The 17,371-nt window shown below is 46.6% G+C and overlaps 1 protein-coding gene across 3 annotated transcripts in view; it reads right to left on the minus strand.

Moving 5' to 3' along the window:
- Nucleotides 1-1,668: 1,668 nt before the first annotated feature.
- Nucleotides 1,669-17,371, minus strand: part of SOBP (sine oculis binding protein homolog) — a 157,054-nt gene continuing 141,351 nt past the window's right edge. For 2 of the 3 annotated variants that reach the window (XR_008391550.1, XR_005084399.2), the window contains one exon: nucleotides 1,741-1,756. The gene's annotated coding sequence lies outside the window, so the exon portion shown is untranslated. Of the gene's footprint in view, nucleotides 1,757-17,371 lie in introns of all 3 variants that reach the window. The other variant, XM_037159037.2, reaches the window with a different exon arrangement.

Raw genomic sequence — 17,371 nt, forward strand, 5'->3', positions numbered from 1 at the left:
GTGGTTTAATCTGTTGCTGGAAGTTTTCCTTTTGTTCACTTTTATAAATCTCTCCCAGGCTTGCGAGCTTCCCCTCCCACCCACCTCCCTCCCCCTCGCCCCCCAGTTTAATTTTTAAAAAGCGAGCTCGCTCGCCAGGTGTGTCCCCCAAGCTCTCACAGCTCTAATAAATAAGGAGCACCTGTAAAACAGTAGCTTGACTTGTGAAGTGACTGTACAAAGGAGAATATAGAAATACAGTATGTACACCGCATCCACGGGCCTGTGGTGCTTCGGGGCCAGCGCGACACTGTCTCGGCCTCGCCACCCACCCGCCCGTCACCCCTCTTGTGGCCGGCTCAGCGGCCTGGTAGGCGGGGGCACCTGGACCCCTCCAGAGGGAACAATTGCTTTATTTGAGTTAGTAAACAGGTACACTGAATCACAAGGTGATTTGATTTTTTTTGTTTGTTTTCTTCTTTTTTGGATTTTTTTCTTCTTTTTTCTTTTTTTTCTGTACTCATCAGAAGGGGATACTCCACGACTGTCTCACCGACTCAGTGCCAGTACACATGCGCTAGAGGACTTCCGGACTCGCAGCTACGACTGTACAAGTGCACACAAGAAAATCTACCCTGTTATCCTCCACCCACTGATTGAGGATCGAATTGCACATTTCTCTTAACCATGACAGGAGAAAGCAAACAGTGAAACAGAATCATGGGTGATCTTTCTCACTCTCCCTCTTGTTTTCATTGGTTCGTCCATACCATTCTAATTATCAGGAAAGGGCTCTGCGTATGGAGAGATTGCTTCATTGACTTCCTGGATCACCGAAAACCATCAGGGCTGAAATTTCATCCAAGTCTTTCGTGACGCCCAGCAAATATTCCCCCTCGGATTATTTTACACCTTGAGGGCATTTTGGTCTTCAGTTCAACACTCTTGCTCTGTTCCCAAATGGGGTGCTATTTAGGGGAATTTAAAGAGAAAGCTGAGAAGAATAAACATTTACCGAGTTCTCTTGGCATTCGGTCTCTGAAAAACCACATTATAAACTATTCATGCTGCTTCTTACATCTGTCAAATCGAAAATTAAAAGCCATAAAAGTGTAACACTGAAAATATGGCATTAAAAAGGATAAAGGTGGCCTTTGTAAAAATAACAAGAAAAGTATATCAGCCAATAAAATATTCTAACTCTTCATTTAAAAGTGCATCCTGGGCAGGACAGAGACGAACCTGAAGTGCCGGGACTCCGGTGCGACCCCTTTCCGCCGTCAAAACGTGAACAGTAAAGGTCCGAAACCGTACAATGCAAATCACAATTCTTCGTGTAGCAGCAAAACCACAGCAGTTTTTAAAAAGTGTAAAAAAAGATTTTTGTTTTCAAATCCGTATCATCTTCCAGCCTCACCCTCTGAGCCTGGAGGATGGAGCAGGGAGAATACCTACATTGGTCCTTGTGGCTTGTTGGTGCTTTGTGTTTTTTTAAAACCAAGGGTGAAATCCCTAAGTTCCTCTGGGGAGAAGCAGAGATGGAGGCAGCAGGAAGGCTGGACCTGCTTGCTGGGTCCAAGACGTGCTGGCTTCTCTGGGCTAGAGGCCACCGAGGGAGGGCTGCTTCCTCGGAGATGCTTAATGACAGGAAGCAGCTTTATTTGCTTGAGTTTTAGCCAGAGGGGGTGGTGAGCTGACCAGCTGGTGTCATTGGATGTCGTGACATGGCTTGCTCTGCGCCCTTTCTCCATGCAAGGTACCCTGTGAGTGTGTGTTCCTGGAAAAGAGGAGAAGGGGCCTGTCAGAATCCACCGGACCAAACCTCCCCTCCCCCTCACCCCGGGGCTGGGGAGACCCCAGGAGCCAGTCAGAGAAGCGCTCTCTCCAGCCGGCAGGTCAGGCCTGCAATGACACCCCAGAATTAAGGCAGCACAGCGTGACTTCGGCATGACTTCCATTCACATTTCTGCTCAGGGTCAGCTGCCAGCTTTGTGTGAGCAAATGAAACTCGAATCACTTTATGAAATAACACATCGAGCATGGTGCACCACGGCCTGCCCTGCAGACCACAACAGCGGCCTCTGCCACTGGGCAACGGTCACCCTCCACCTCACAGTTCCCCACTGGCAGGAGGTCTTTTGAGTTGCCGAGGTCACCTAAAAGCCAGCGGAGGTCACCACGAGACCCTGAAGCTCCAGATCGCACCCCTGCACTCCAAGCAACAGTCCTGGTGTTTGCCGCAGAGGAGGAAAGCCAAGATTCACTTCTCAGCCCAGGAAACAGTTCTGTGGATGCAGCGACTTCTCTTCAGAGATTTCTTACTGAGGCAGCCGAGCTGGAAAACATGCCCCCTCTGTGGGTCTCGCCTGACAAAGGTGAGCCATTCAGATCTCTTCACATCAAAACCAAACAGCAGCTTGGGACTGGAAGGCTGGAAGGCCTCGGGGGCCTGGAGCAGAGAGAGGGTCTCAACAGCCTTGGTCACCAGCAAAGTAAGTTTCTGGGAAATGCCCACCCCAACTTTCACCACAGATGTTAGGCTCTGCCTCACTGTTTCTACTGGTTTATTCCATTTGCTGCCAGTCCCTTGGTTTAAAATGTACCTTCCTAAGGACACTTGGTCACTCCCAATAAGCAGGCATTTAGAAGTCTGCCAACCCAAATATGAAGACCCTGAAGTCTGGGACTGTGTCTATTTTGCTCACATCTCTACAGACCCCAGTTCAGCTGAACACGCATTTGTCAGATGAATGAGGGTCAAGCAGCTCTTGTCCCCCATACCCCCCAAAAGGACCTTTTTCTTCCTGCCAGTCAATGGGAATGTCAGAAATGTGCATGTAAAGTTTGACTAACTGACGTGGTGAGAAAGGGCTCAGAAACATCTTTAGAGCTACTGAGGTTATTCCTAGAACAATGAACAAATAATATCAGACAGGCGAGACTTTAGAACTTGAAGGGGCCCCAGAGATAACATGTTACAATTTCCTCATTGTATAGGTGAACAGGTGGAGGCCACAGCGGGACCTGGAAACCTGCTCAGAGCGTCTGCGGCAGGAACTGAGCACAGGTGTGAGGAGGCGCAAGTGTCCGCCGGGAGGGCTAAGTGCAAGCTTGTCCTTTAACCCTGCTTTCCAGACCCTGGTGTTAATGGTAATGATAATAATGATCAACCAAAAACAAGGTCTGAAAGTCTAAGTGTACACGACAGGAAATGCCTGCGTTCCCCAAATCACACTAAATCACCAGATCTGTGCGCACTTACCATGCACATTAAATAACCAAAGCGAACATGCAACACCCCACAAATATGCAGTGGGGGCGGAATTACAAGGCCATGGAAACCTTTTTATTTGGCATGGTCCAATTTGGAAATGTGGATGTTTATCTCTGAATAAAGAGCTCACTTTGACTTTCTTTCCTTCCTCCCTTCCTTCTTTTAGAATGAGACGACAGCAAGAAAGGATACAAAAACAAAAACACCAAGAGCCACCCCCGAACGTGAGACCGCAAAGCGTTGGAAAGGAGCCTCAGACACGACAAGGATCCATAGACGCGAGTGCAGCTTCTTCTGGGGACAACTCTTCTTCACGTGGGCAGCACAGCCTGCAACTTGCAGGGGAAGAAGGGAAGCCACCCCCACCTCTGAGCCGGGGACCAAAAGGGATCAGATTGTATAGTCAGAGGGGGCCTCCGAATCCTTTCTTTAGAAAAGGAAAAGGAAAAAAAATGTTTACCACTTTCTTCCAGTGACTCGGAAACGCCACCATTTTGAATTACTCAAGATTGCTGCCACTGCTTTTTCAAGGATGTAGCTCTTTCTCTTTAATGTAATCGTGACCCCCCGATGGAGGATTACTTCTCAAATAAGTTTCTTTATATTCAAATCACCTTTGGACAAGGGCCAAACATGGGCAGCATCGGCCCACTCGGAGAAAATTTCAAGGCTTTCATAAGGGACTGGGAAAACGGGATTATAATGAGAGCCATTCTGGACCCTTAACTACAGCATTTGCCATCCCAAACACTATAATAATCGTTATTATTCTCTGGTATCTATTATTGTCTGGTAAATAATACGTGTTTTCCCCAAAGTTCTGAAGGCTGCAGCTGCACCACACTCTATTTTCTGCAGCCCCGCTCCCGCTGCTTTGAAAGCCTCCCCGCACCAAGCGGATTTTCTGGAATGGCAGAGCAGACAATTTGTGCCGCTCCCTTCCCTCTCGCCCTCTCTGTGAAGTGTCTGGGACACCCACAAAGGCCAGACGGTGGCAGTACAAGTCCCTTTCTGCTGAAAACTTTTGAGGAGGGGGTTCACTTGTTCCTCTGGCTAGGGTTCAAAGCAGTCCCCTTGTCGGCGGCACAGGCGCAGACTCTGGAGAACCAAGTGTGGGCTTCACCTTCCTGACAGTCGTTGGTGGGCAAGTCAGGGGTGGGGAGCAGGCAAGCCTGGGGCTTTAAAATGTGATCATGGTGGGAAGTTCCAGAGCCTGAGCGGGTTCCAACTTTGCCTTGGCCAAGCAGAGGGATCGTAGGGAAAATCTGTCCTCTGCTGAAATTTCTTGGTGGGAGCGAAGGGTAAAATAGCACAGTAAGACAGAAACTCAAGTTACAATCTTGAGCAGTGTGACCTCAGACCTATTCCTTAACTGCCCCCCCCCCCCACCACCAAGCCCTGATTCCTTCTCTGTGAAATGGGGGCCTGGGTGACATTTCCTATTATATCTTCCGTCTCTCGTATTCTGTGATTGTAGGATGTTTGCACCAAAGCCAGGACCAAGTGTGGAAGATTATAAACTTGAGCAGTTGGATATTAACCTATTATCAGTGTGTAAGGAAGACTTAATTTCTGGACTCCAAAGTCCAAAGTTTCAGAGAGTCTCTATTAACCTCTCTCTCTCTCACTTCTGGTAGAGATTTATGGAACACTCCTCAAGGCAAGGGGTTCTTCAGAAGGGGCTACAGTTGCACCTTACGCTTGGGTTTTCCTTGGCACTGGGGTTTGTCTGAAGGCAGAACAACCCAGGGCCCTGTTACATGGAACATCACCGCACATCCTTCGTCCCTTATACCATGTATGTGCTGTGTGTGCAGACGGCTCCGCCACGAGTGGTCTCCAGCGAGGTGCCTTCAGAATTCCGGGCCCACTTGCCCCCTCGGGCCAGAGGAACAAAGCGCCTCCCTCGTGGAATTGCACCTGCATGCCGAATGCAGAGGGCCCCCCTCTGCCCACCTGGCGCTTTTCCTCCTCGGCAGGAAAGCACCGCCAAGAATGTGATCGCGTTACTCACCCTCCTTGATCACATAAGGATGTTCGGAGCATTACGGAGAACGGAATTGTGCTGAGTGCTAATACATTCTTGCAGCTGACACTGCCAAAATACGGCCATTGTTTCCTTTTCTCCTTTGGCCTTTACTGCCTCAGACTCACGCGGGCTACACGTCAAAGGAATCTTCCAAGTAACCACTCACCGAAATAAATCCTGAGGAAAACGCCTCTTATTCTCTGTCCCTAATCAGTTCCTCTGTGGCGTGGCGGAGCACCTCTCCAGAAAACCTGCTTCGATGAATCTTATCCATTTCCCAAACATTTACTCTCCTTCCCTTCCTCAAATACCTTTGTAATTAGCACAATGAAAATCCAGCAGACTGTCCTGTCTTACCTGCTCAGCAGGCAAGCTCCCCCTGTCTGTTCATAGTTACTCCCAGCAGTCCAAAACCCCATGGCATAAACTCTGTGACGTGCAAGAAATGCCTGTTGCCAAGCCGACCTGCCTTTGTCCAATTAGCCGGGCCCGATCAGTGACGCCACTCACTCAGGCACGCTGACCCATCACTTATCACGGTTAAATACAGCCATTAAGTGCTGGCTTCAGCTGTGCTGTTTATCTGGACAATAACTAGTCCCCGAGGACAAGACGGTTCTCAGGTACCTGCAGCTATTCTGGGACACTCAAAAGGGTAGAGCCCTGAGGTTGGTGAACAGAGCCACCTGCGTCAGCTGATAAACCCAGGTGTGATGCTAGGTAGTGGTCTCCAACCAGGCCCATCCCAGAAAGAGCCACGACTTGGCGAGGTTTTGCCAGAAAAATTGTTCTCCCTCTCTCCCTGTCAACCCTGGTTTCCTGAAGAGCTGTGAAATGGCTTTTATCAAAATGGAAAGCATTTTCACTTATAAAATGAGTGGCATCTCTTTCCTTATAGTTCAATAATTGACACCAGTCATTAAATAAAAATCCCTTCTTCTGATAGTGTGACTGTTATGGAAAATGACCCAGAGTGAGGAATGGGGTGCAGGGACCACGGTCAGCTGCAGCTCAGCTCGGTGCCGGCTCTGGTCCGAACCACAGCTTCGTCCCCCGTGCTGCTCACATCATGGCTCTGACAGGCTAAAGCTCATGTATATTTTTTTGAAGAAATTTAACCACAGGCTTTTCTTTTTCAAAAATAATTTTCTTCTTTAGCAATATCTCTTATTTTTCTTTTTTAAAAAAGATTTTATCTATTTTTAGAGAGAGGGGAAGGGAGAAAGAGAGGGAGAGAAACATCAATGTGTGGTTGCCTCTCGCATGCCCTCTACCAGGGACCTGGCCTGCAACCCAGGCATGTGCCTTGACTGGGAATCAAAAAAGGGCTTTCATAAGGGACTGGAGACCCTTTGGTTTGCAGGCTGGCACTCAATCCACTGAGCCATACCAGCCAGGGCTCTTATTTTATTAATCAATAAAAATCACAAACATACAAGACCTACTACTGGAATAACTCCATCTTTCTTTGTTTTATAAGAATTTTATTAAAATTTTGGCTCTCTTTGCTTAGCTGATTCTACAAGTTAAGTGGTCAGAGAGGTCTGTTTATTCCTACAAGTCATCACTGCTCTTTCTTGCTGACCTCTGGAAGTTTCTGGCAGACAAAGAATCCTGAGCCATGGAGTCCCCACTTGGGCACTCACAAAAGTACCTTCACTGGGACAGTGGATCAACTGACCTTCTTTAACTCCCGCAAATCCTTTCTCGAATCTGGGAGTTCAAGCAAACCCAGTGATCCTGTCTCTGGCTCTTTCTCAAAAGCATGGAGGGATTTATGACTAGCGGTGTGCATTTTTACAAAGGCACTGGAGCAGATGGTTAATTCATTCACAAGGGAAAAATAAAATAAAGAATGACATGATGTAGCTGATGGTCTGCATGAAATTTTGAGGACTAGCCTACAGAGCCTGATGCCCCTTGGCATTCAGCACCACGCACGTCCTCTGACGGTGCGGCGACTTGCGGCGTCCTCCAAGGAAGGAGCCAGACCGTTCTGAACACCTATGTCATGTCAAATACTATGCTGGGCACTTCTAGCTACTTATTTCACTTACACATTTATTTCACTGAAACAACAGCATTACTGAAGCAAGACACTGAAGTATCCTCCCCATTTTATAGATGAGGAAACTTTCCCAGGAAAGTTAAGGAAATGACTTGTTTAGGGCCACCGCTAGAAAGGGGCAAAGCTGGGCTGGAGTCAGCCGCTATGACCCCGACGTCCACACTCCCCTCCAAGGCCACTGCCCCCTAGTCCAGGTTTCCTCTCTCCCCTTGACCTGACAAGAGGGTCCGAACACCAGAGCTGTAGGGGACACCAGAGACTACACAGCTCAACTTCCCTTGTTTTGCAAAAGAGAACTCCGAGAAGTTATTTAATTAAAAGAAATAATTATGTTTTCATTCAAGTCCCATCGATACACAAACTAGCTGATGCTGGTTCATGTGCATTCCAAAATTCTGCCTGGAACAAAAAAAAAAAAAAGAAAAGAAAAAAAGCCAACGTTCATTGTGTTAAGACTGAGTTTGTTATTTCTCTGTCTTACATGGACACAGGCATTCTGAGTTTAAACAAAGAAAAACAAAGAACTCAGAAAAGCAGCATTATGTGGCAAGTGGCTGCGGGATACCGATCGATAACAGGTCGTGAGGTGTTAGATGAGGCCTGGAAGTGTGGTCTTCCTGACACGGCTTATTCTTTACAGCCAGCCCGTTAGCAGGGAGAGAGGGGTGGCTGCCTATTCCTGCAAACTGCACTATAAAGAATAAGAACAAGTATCCCGGTTCCCCGCTGTGCCCCACCCCCAACAGCCCAGAAGATGGAGGGTGTGGTTAATAATTGCTTTTCTGCAACCCTTCCACCCCAGACGTTCCGGTACAACCAATCTTCTCTCTGAAATCAGCCGCCCGATGTGAGGAAGTGATGCCATGGGAGGCAAAAAATATGACTCTGGCCCTTGGCACAGGGTGTGTAACTCAAGCAGCTTCGGTCGCATCCAGTGTCCCACTGAGAGGAAAGGCCGGTGGCGGCTCAGGTTCTAATCCTGGCTGCACCATGCTGTGACCTTGAGCATTTGCTCTGTCCTGGTATCTATTTGTTAAAGTGGAACCAGACATCTTATGAGAATTTCTGGAATGGTTTCCCTAAACTCCAAAGCGGACAGGGTGGAAGTGTAATGACACATCTGAGAGAAAAAGTTCTGGGCTGCAGGAGCCACCAGGACAATTCTTATCAAGTACCTACCATGTGCCAGGTACTTCCTGGGCATTTAAACTTACGCTATTTACTTGGAGCCTAATAACTCTGCGAAGTAGTGATTATCTTCATTTGTGCGTGTGTGAATAGGCCATCCTCAGAGGTTCTGCATGGAGATGCTGGAGCCAGGCCACCAGTCAGACCCCAGTGCTGCTGCTTACTAGCCAATGACACTGGGTAGGGGAGAGCTTCTCTGTGCCTCAGTTTCTCCATCTGTACAATGGGTTTAATAATGGTATCCCCATAGGGTTGTTGTGGGTATGCAACATTTGGGATACTGCATAGATACAGAAAATGCTCACTAAATATTAGCTGTTATAATGATTAATTAAAAATGCAGGCACAAAGAGGTTATAAAACTTGTCCAAACGCTCACAGCTGGTAAGCGACACAGCTGGTTTTTGAACCTCAGCAGGTCTCCCTTCATCCCCCTGCCTCCTCCCAGGAGCTGCAGCCCTCCCAACAGGACAGCAAGTGCCATCGCTAGGACACCTGCGATGGGCCGCTCTCTCGCATTTTCTTACCTGTCCCTCACAGCACTGCCACCGTCACTCATGACTTGGGCAGTAAAGCTCGGAGAGGCTCAATCACACTTTCCCGCACCTAGCTAGCTGCTCGGCCAGGGTCTGAGCCCAGGTGAGCCCAATGCCAAGGCCAACGCTCTGATCCTCAAAACCACACTGCTGCCTTCCCTCATACAGGGGCCGCTGCTGCCACATGTAGCAGGTTCAGAGGGTCTACAGCCCGGGAAGTCCAGAAGGACAAATGGACAGCTCCAACAGATAGAAAATTTCCTTCAAAGGACCTGCAGGCCTGGGCAGGGTCTGATTCAGATTCTGTGCAGCTCTCTGAAGGTCTCTGAGGTAGAATGCACCAGCCAAGCTTTACAGTGGCTCTTTGGTCCCAGGTCAGGGCTCTGGGCATTGCTGTGGCCACTGTCCAGTCTCTGTGTCCACTAGCAGGGAAGTCTTCTAGGTGGCCAGGACAGTTGCCAGCTGCCTCTGTGCACCGCACCACAGTCCCCACCTAGCCATCCCTTCCCAGCTGGCCCAAGGCTCAAGGCAGCTGGTGGGTAAGAGGGTGGAGCCTGTTTCTATGGCAATTGGGGCCCAGCCAGCATGTCCTGAGTGGACTTTGGAATGCTCATTGTGAGGTTTCCTTCCATGGTGCGCTATGAAGCCTCCTAGGTCCCACTCGGGGCACACAGAAGGGAGTTCTTCCTCCCACCACATTCCCACAATGTCTTTACACACCTGTAACATAGTTGTGGCTGCCCCCACCCCTCACACTGTAGGGGTAACAGTCCACAATGAGGAGAATGGCCCGCTGGTAACTGGCCTGTCCTCAGAATGCAACCACTGGGTTTAGTAATGCCAGTGTCTCTGCTTCCTTTCAGTCTACGAGCAGCTGCTAACGTAATTGTCCTCAAACACAGACTCCATCCTGTCACTCCTCTGCTCCAGGTCACAGTGCTGTCGCCTAAGTTGCGGAGTGCAAATTCCACAACCTCCTGCTCCTCTACCTACCTGCTCTCCTCCAGCCTCCTGTTCCTCCCCCTGCCCCTCCCCGCCCGCAGTCCCAGACAAAGGAAGGGAACAGTCAACCCTGAGATGATGAGCTCTTCTCAGCATCCCTGGCTTTTGACATCCCAAGGCATCCCTTATTCCTGCACCCCCGACTGCTGGTCCATGTCCCTCCCTGGTGCTAGAACCTAATTCCAAATCACCTGCTTTATGGTGAGTCAGTGTTCGATACCATTAGTTAAACATGGGTGTGTTTTATTCTCTAGGGAAATGAGTGAAGACCATCTCTGAACCACAGATAAGTGAAAGGCACTGACTCCCTGTGTTCGGAGTTTATTCAGGACTTTAGGAGTTTATTTAGTTTTGTGCACTGTAATAGGTGAGTTAAGTATAACTTAAGAGCTCAAAATATAGGATTTTTAAAAGACATATTCCTGTGCATAGGCCACACACACACACAGGACAGAGGACAAGGCGATCGGATTGTTGGACCGTGAAGGGTGCTGTTAAAACCAGGACTAGAACCCTAAACTGGTGGCCCCTCATCTTCACTTGCAAAGTCATGGTTTTTTCTCAAAATATTTTTCATAGTTTTCCAACTAGTATTTGGGATTCACGCCACTCAAACCTCGGTGGATAGGAAAATAGATATCAAATGCCATATTTATGATGCCATCCTATTTAATGAGAGGAATAGAGGGACCTGGATGTATTTTTGGTTTGGCAAATTGTAGAACCATTTTTTTCAAACATTTGGGGTTTGTCTAAAACCAAAACTTATTTTGCCAAGCACTTTGGCCCTAATTTTTCAACCCATGTGTATTTTAAAAGAAATTTAATCTATATGTTTCTGACTCATTTACACTTAACTCATGAAAATTCTGTTTGGTAAGAGTTATTCAATGTCCAAGCAAGTTTACGAGCTTTTTAAAGCCATCTTTCCCCTGGTCCTTACAAGACAGTTGTACTTTGCCAGCTATAAAAGAGTGTGAGCTCCAGAGGCCTGTGGTCAGTTTGAAATTTATAACCTTCTAAGCTTACATGAATTCTGAGTTTGGAAAAAAAAAGTTTCCTCTCTTCTTTTTCATACTAAGTGCTCAAATAAGTGATCTATGATAAAGACAGTATCCTATGTCTTAGTTTTTAAAGCGAATGGTAGAGAATTCAATCTAACTGCCACCAAACTGTCCCTCAGATATTTAGGAGAAACAGTGTGACACTTTAAATTCACAGGGACATGGATGCAGACCCAACACGCTGATGGAAAGTTCTGCTAATTCCTCTTAGGGTAAGAAAAAGAAGTGGATGCCACACAACTTCAAGTTGAAGGTTTTACCTTTGGAGAACTGGGGAATTTTTTTTTAAGTCGAAGACAACCCCCTCTGTTTCTAACTTTTCATACATTTAAAAAATGAGCTGAATCTACTAAAAACAGCATTTGAATTAAAACCAGAAAAGCAGAGAATGTGCATGCATGCTGCAGTGACCTCACCCCGCGTCTTCCGCACAGATGCCACTCCATGAGAGCCTGCTGGGGGGGGCGCTTTTGGATAAAGTACTGAAATATGGCTTATAAATATTTAAAGTATAAGCATCTAACAAATCATAATGACAAAGTTTTACATTTAACCACATGTGCTCCAAATATCTTGAAATTACTCTAAATATGGGTTTAAAATATCAAAAGGGCTTATTGATGGGATGCAGAACTCCACAGAGCAACTTAAACCTGATCGTTCTTGCTCCCACATCGCCCAATCCGCACCGCTCTTCAGGCGTGCGTGTGTGGATTTCTTTGGAAGAAGGTCAGGTTACAGTCTGAATTTCCAAAACAAGAGTTGAAGAATGAAATATAGGGTTTCCCCTTCTCTCACCAAATGCAGCTTAGCCACTTTGCTTCTAGATAATTTGTTATTGTAGGTCGGCTCAAATGTAAGACAGTAACATTTTAGAAACACTCGGAGAACTGAGCCAGCTGCGAGGAGGGTAGCATTACAAATTGAGACACATGTTGTGCGGGAATGCCATTCATTTTCAATACCAGAAACACGTCTGGGGAAGTAAGCCATGCAAATGAGGGACAGATATACTTTTTAATTGCAGTTTTTGGATGTTGGGTCAATGTTTTATATCATTTGAGTCCATAAAGTATGTCTTCCCTTCTGTTTTTTAAGTGCTATCAGTCACATTCTTACTTCCCTCTCCTCCCAACACAAAACACAGCTCACTGGCAAAGGAAGCCAAGGAAGCCAGAGGTTCAAGGGGGAAATGATGAGACAACTAGTGGGACAGCCAAATGTCTGGATGGGGTGAGGCTGAGAAGTGGGGGGCTTTGGTTAGTCACAGCCCTGACCCCACAGGTGCGTGGTGCGTGGAAAGGCGGCCCTGCTCCTGTGTACCCTCTATCCCGAGGTGGGCACGCGGGCAACATGGTGAGACTGCACAAGTGTGTGGTGGCTCAGAGCCACAGCTCTCGGGCCCAGTGGCACAGAGTGAAGGGCTCTCCAAGGTGACTTGACTGGTTTCCAACATAAGAATGTTTAGTACACTTGGGAGCTATTTTAAAGCAGGAGAAACTCCAAGTTTTTGTTGTTACTGCGTTTGCTCCAGTGATTTTCACTAGAATCTTTTAAATGGCCCTCGAAATAATTTGTGTGCATTTCCCATCCTTGTTCATGGCCTCACGTTTTCAATCCTGACCCCGCCCTATTTTTTCCGCAAGCAGAATCCTGTGGAAACTCACAAATCTGGTGAACTCTCTGTGGTCAGTGTTTAGAGCTGGCATCTGAGATGGCATTTATTCCTCCTCCTTGATGCCAGCTGGTACACTGTTTATCTTTTAAAGCTAATTTATTTGTTTCTCTGAAATAAATTCTGATGCTCCTGAGGCATCACAAAAAGGTTGGCACATGCAAAAGGCGGGGCCTTTATACACACACCCCCAAAAGTGTCACCCATTTAAAATGACAACAAAAGCACTCAGGCCAGGGGCAAGGAAAGGAGAGCGCTAGCCTCTGCCCCTTTGGCACAATCTCTTTGACAAGAGAGCCTGGCAAAGGCAGTGGTGGAGGCGGAGGTAAGTGTTCTACTACATGAGGTAAGTGTTCCATGCCACAGTGTATTTTGGTCTTCAAACACCTCTGCCCCTCCGCATTGCTTGTCTGCACGAAGGTAGGTGTAAGTGATTGAACCAGGATGCCTAGGCAGCTGCTCAGGCTGGTGAGGGAGTGATTCATTGGAAACCAGATGGGGAGCTTATTTACAATGCCCTTCTGGTCAATGGTTTGTTAATGGACAGTCGAATGCTTTCCCCATTCCAAACACACTCTCTTCGGATGAAGGAGCATGCTAGGGAGCTGGGGAGAATGGGGCGCGCGCCCAGACAGGGCCACACGAACACCCTGGTGTTTACTGAGCCGCCCACTTGTAGGACTCTTGCCATTCCACTCCCTTGGCCTCTGCAGCAGAGTCGAAGTTTTTCCACGGAAGGACTACGTCTCACTACACAGTATGAACTTTGAAAGTCCAAGTGCAGGGGATGTATCTCTCATGTTACTTTCCTTGCTTCCCTTTTCTCCTTTTGTCACAGGCACTCACAGGACATGGTGACTTGAAGAATGGTCTACACAACCTTTAGCACTTTGTTACTAAGGCAATCTTATGGAGGCTAGTGCCACATTACATAACTTCCGCGATATTAGGTGCACAGCCAGCAAAAACTGCTAAAAATAAATCCTAAGTCTTAAAGAAAACTTACAATGAACTCGGCTTCCTCAGAGTAAAAGAAAACTCCCACTTCGATACTGCTTGGTGGTAATACAAGATAATCCTTCAGAGATGGAAGGCGTACTTTGTTCTGGAGCCAAAACCACCCAATCTGCCCAGTTTTTGAATTCTGCCTGATCCCGTAGAAGGAACTGCTAAAGGCCACCCATGGACCAGTCCACGGAGCCAGGAGACTGGCCTCAGGGAGCGGCCACGTGGACCAGAAGGTCTGTGATCAGGCCAGGACGAGGGCTGCCCTGGCGCGCCCTGGTGAGGGAGTTGCCCTTTCAAGTCTGGGTACTAAGCACTTCACTTCTCTTGCCCAACCTTGGTCCCTGCTCTGCTGAAGATGGAGGGGCGTGCCTACATCTGAAAGGAATAAATACCCGGTCACACATGTCATTTCCTACTCTGTCATAATCGCATTGGAATAATATCCAAAAGCCAGATGCTGGCACATAAAAGCCCTCCTTCAATCCCCTTGTCATAAGGTTTAAAATAGTCCCAGCAGCACTGGACAAGATGCATCTAAGGCTGATCTTGACACTGTTTACTCCGGAAATCTCTCCTCTGTGAGTCTGAAATGAGCACGGCCAGCACCCCTCGGGTCCTTGCCACTCATGCCTGTGCACGTTGCAGACCCGGGGGTTTCTTGTGGCCTCTCGGGATGACCTATACCTAGAACCGCACAGCCACCTGCATCCCGACAGCAAGAATTTTAACATCAAGGATCATGACAGCATTAACATTCCCAATAATCAAGTACCCGAACGTTAAAAATCTGAACTCTGGCATAGGATTCGTACACCCCATTTGTACTGATTTCCTCTCCTCATTCTGTCTTTCTTCTTTATCTTGCTTTAAAAGTGACACCCATAGTAAAATGTGTGGACCTGACTTCCCAGGAAGCCTACCTACTACTCTCTCAAACTTCTCAGCCAGAGAAATTGAACTGGACAAAGTTACATGTGATTTCCACCCTTTTGCCTCTCCTAATGAGGCAACCCCCTGCCCCTGTCTTGAAATAGACTTTTCTGGGATTGTGGCTCCATGACCAGACTAACAATTAAACTCTAAACTCCAGCTGCCTCCTTCAGCTCTTGTGAAGAAAACCTAAAGAGGGAGGTGGCCCTGCTGCTGAGGCCGGGGGAGCCCCCTGGAACTGGGGTCAGGAAAAGAATCTCTTAGTTTCTTTCTGGTTTTAGGAACATAAGAACACTGGGGGCCACAAAAGTGGGACGTTGTATGGACTTGTTGCTTCTCAGGAATGGAAAAAGTGAGGGTAAAAGGGTTATTCATGTTATACATTTTTTCCATTGATTGTTTTACTTAAAAAGAATATGTCATTTCCCTGGAAAACTGAGGAGGGGGGATATTTTCTTTAAATATTTTCAGACATTTGCAAACGGTTACTCTGAACTCCCCAATGTACCATAAACAAGTGTAAACTGTAGAAATTCAGAAAATGTGCAAATACAAACAGTTATCCCCAAGCTCCAAGGCAAAGACAGAGAAGGGTGTATTCCATTTATAAATGGAATTCTTTGTGGATAGAATAGTTTGGGAAATGTTTATACATTGTTCTCCTTATTATTTTGGGGGATATTTTTTCCCAGCTTAACAGAAGCTGCAGAACTGGTATTTGGAGTCTAAAAAGTTGAAGATTAAAGAAGTTTACAACCTTTTAGAATCTTCGCCTAAAAACTTAATTAGTTCTGCAGGTGGGAAAATATTTGCCTATTAAAATAATTTGTTCTTGAATCAACAAAGAAGAATGCATAAAGTCAGGTTACCAGGAACAGAATAATTTCAACATGGAAAAAAAACTATATACACTGACAAGAATTTGTAAATATGATTATTTCTTTGAAGATAACTATAGCTACCTGGATTATTGATTCAAGATACAGTCTTCCCTGACTCTATTTAACATGGAAAAAAAAGTTACCAGTATGAGAGTGGCAGCAGAGTGACAAGAAGAAGGAACCCTGATTGAAGTTACTCACAGACTTTCCTACGAGAAATAGTAAGATGAGTCAGCAGCAAGCAGGTGGAAAAATTGTTCACCTGCATCTCACCCACCAAACTGAGGTTTGGATTTGGTTTCTAACGCTTTCCACTTTGGCTTTAACTCATCAGCAAGCAGTGCTCACTGTCAGGGCACGAAAGGCATCCAGCCTTTTATTTAACAGATGCATTTCCAATTCCACAACCATACAAACTGGCTGGGTTTTTGAAGGCACAGAAGAAGAAGAGCACCATGTGGGCACAGAAACCAGGAAGGGCCCGAGCAGGTGAGTGAGTTACGGCAGGCTGAGACTGTGCTGCAGACTCCGCGAACTACAGAGGGCAAGAGCACATGTGATTTACTGGAGGAGAGGCGGTCCTTCCCCGTCTTAAATCACCTTCCTTGTCACCCCGCGGTAGCTGGCAAAGCCTGAGTGTCTCTGACTTTAGAGAAAAGCTGTAATTTCTTGGAGGGACCCATCATAAAAAAAAAAAACTCTCTAATCTCAAATGGCTATGGATAACTTCATCTTACTTCTTCTGAAACTAGCTAAAACCAGGTTAATGTTTTTAGTAACGACTCGGGTCCACGCACAAGACCCTCACCTGATTCTTTATTCAGAAACATATATCATCCATATAGCCATAATATATTTTATGCTTTTATGTTCCATGGACCTCATGCTATTTAAGGGCCAGGGGCACCATTCTCAACCTCGTCACTTCTCACTCCAGTAATAGTAGTAAAATCTTTCACCTTCCCACTCGTCCCTTTATGTCATCTGAATGAGTGATATTAGAATTTGTTTAAAGTTACAATTCCTGATGCTTTCTGGTGTTCTGAAGGCCATCACTTCCTTTGTCCCATATCTTCCCATTAATCACTGCTTTGTTAACCAGATGAAATTACTCTGGTGGAGAAATCAGGGGCATTTTCAATTTGGGCAACTCTGAGAAGGCTGAGGCCATGTGTGTTCCGACAACAGCATTTGTAGATGTAAAATCAAGAAGAAATGAACTCACTTTTAGTATTCTCCCCCTACTGGCACAACATCAATGGACAGGGAAACCTCAAATTGTGCTGGCTGAGCATCCCCTCTTGCACCATCACCCACCAAGTGCCCCCTGCTCTGACCCTGTGCTTCCCAGGCAGACTCTGGCTGTAAGGCACACAGGTGCCCATGTCAATATGCTGCACTTAGGGACGATGGTCTGGACAAACATACCACATCAACTGTTCTGGACCACACCTATATTTCCCAGTGGAGTAGAGTTGTTATTCTAGATTCTTTGTTCTTGTAAAAACAAGAATTGAACACTGTCAATTAAAAAAAGAACACTTGAACCCTATCTAAACACTTAGAGAAGTTGGTAGGTGGGCTTGTTTTGCTCTAGGAACTTTCCCCTAAGACAACTGAGGTGGATAAAAGAATTTTATCAAGCACTCTAACAAAGGGACCAATTGGCCTATTCTCTTACAGTGGCTTAAAGAAAATGTGTCTTGAGTCAGACAGGCTGAATTTGAGTCTTGAATC

Source organism: Artibeus jamaicensis, unplaced genomic scaffold (genome assembly GCF_021234435.1).
Source record: "Artibeus jamaicensis isolate MK-2021 breed Jamaican fruit bat unplaced genomic scaffold, CSHL_Jam_final contig_387, whole genome shotgun sequence".
Lineage (NCBI taxonomy): Eukaryota > Metazoa > Chordata > Mammalia > Chiroptera > Phyllostomidae > Artibeus > Artibeus jamaicensis.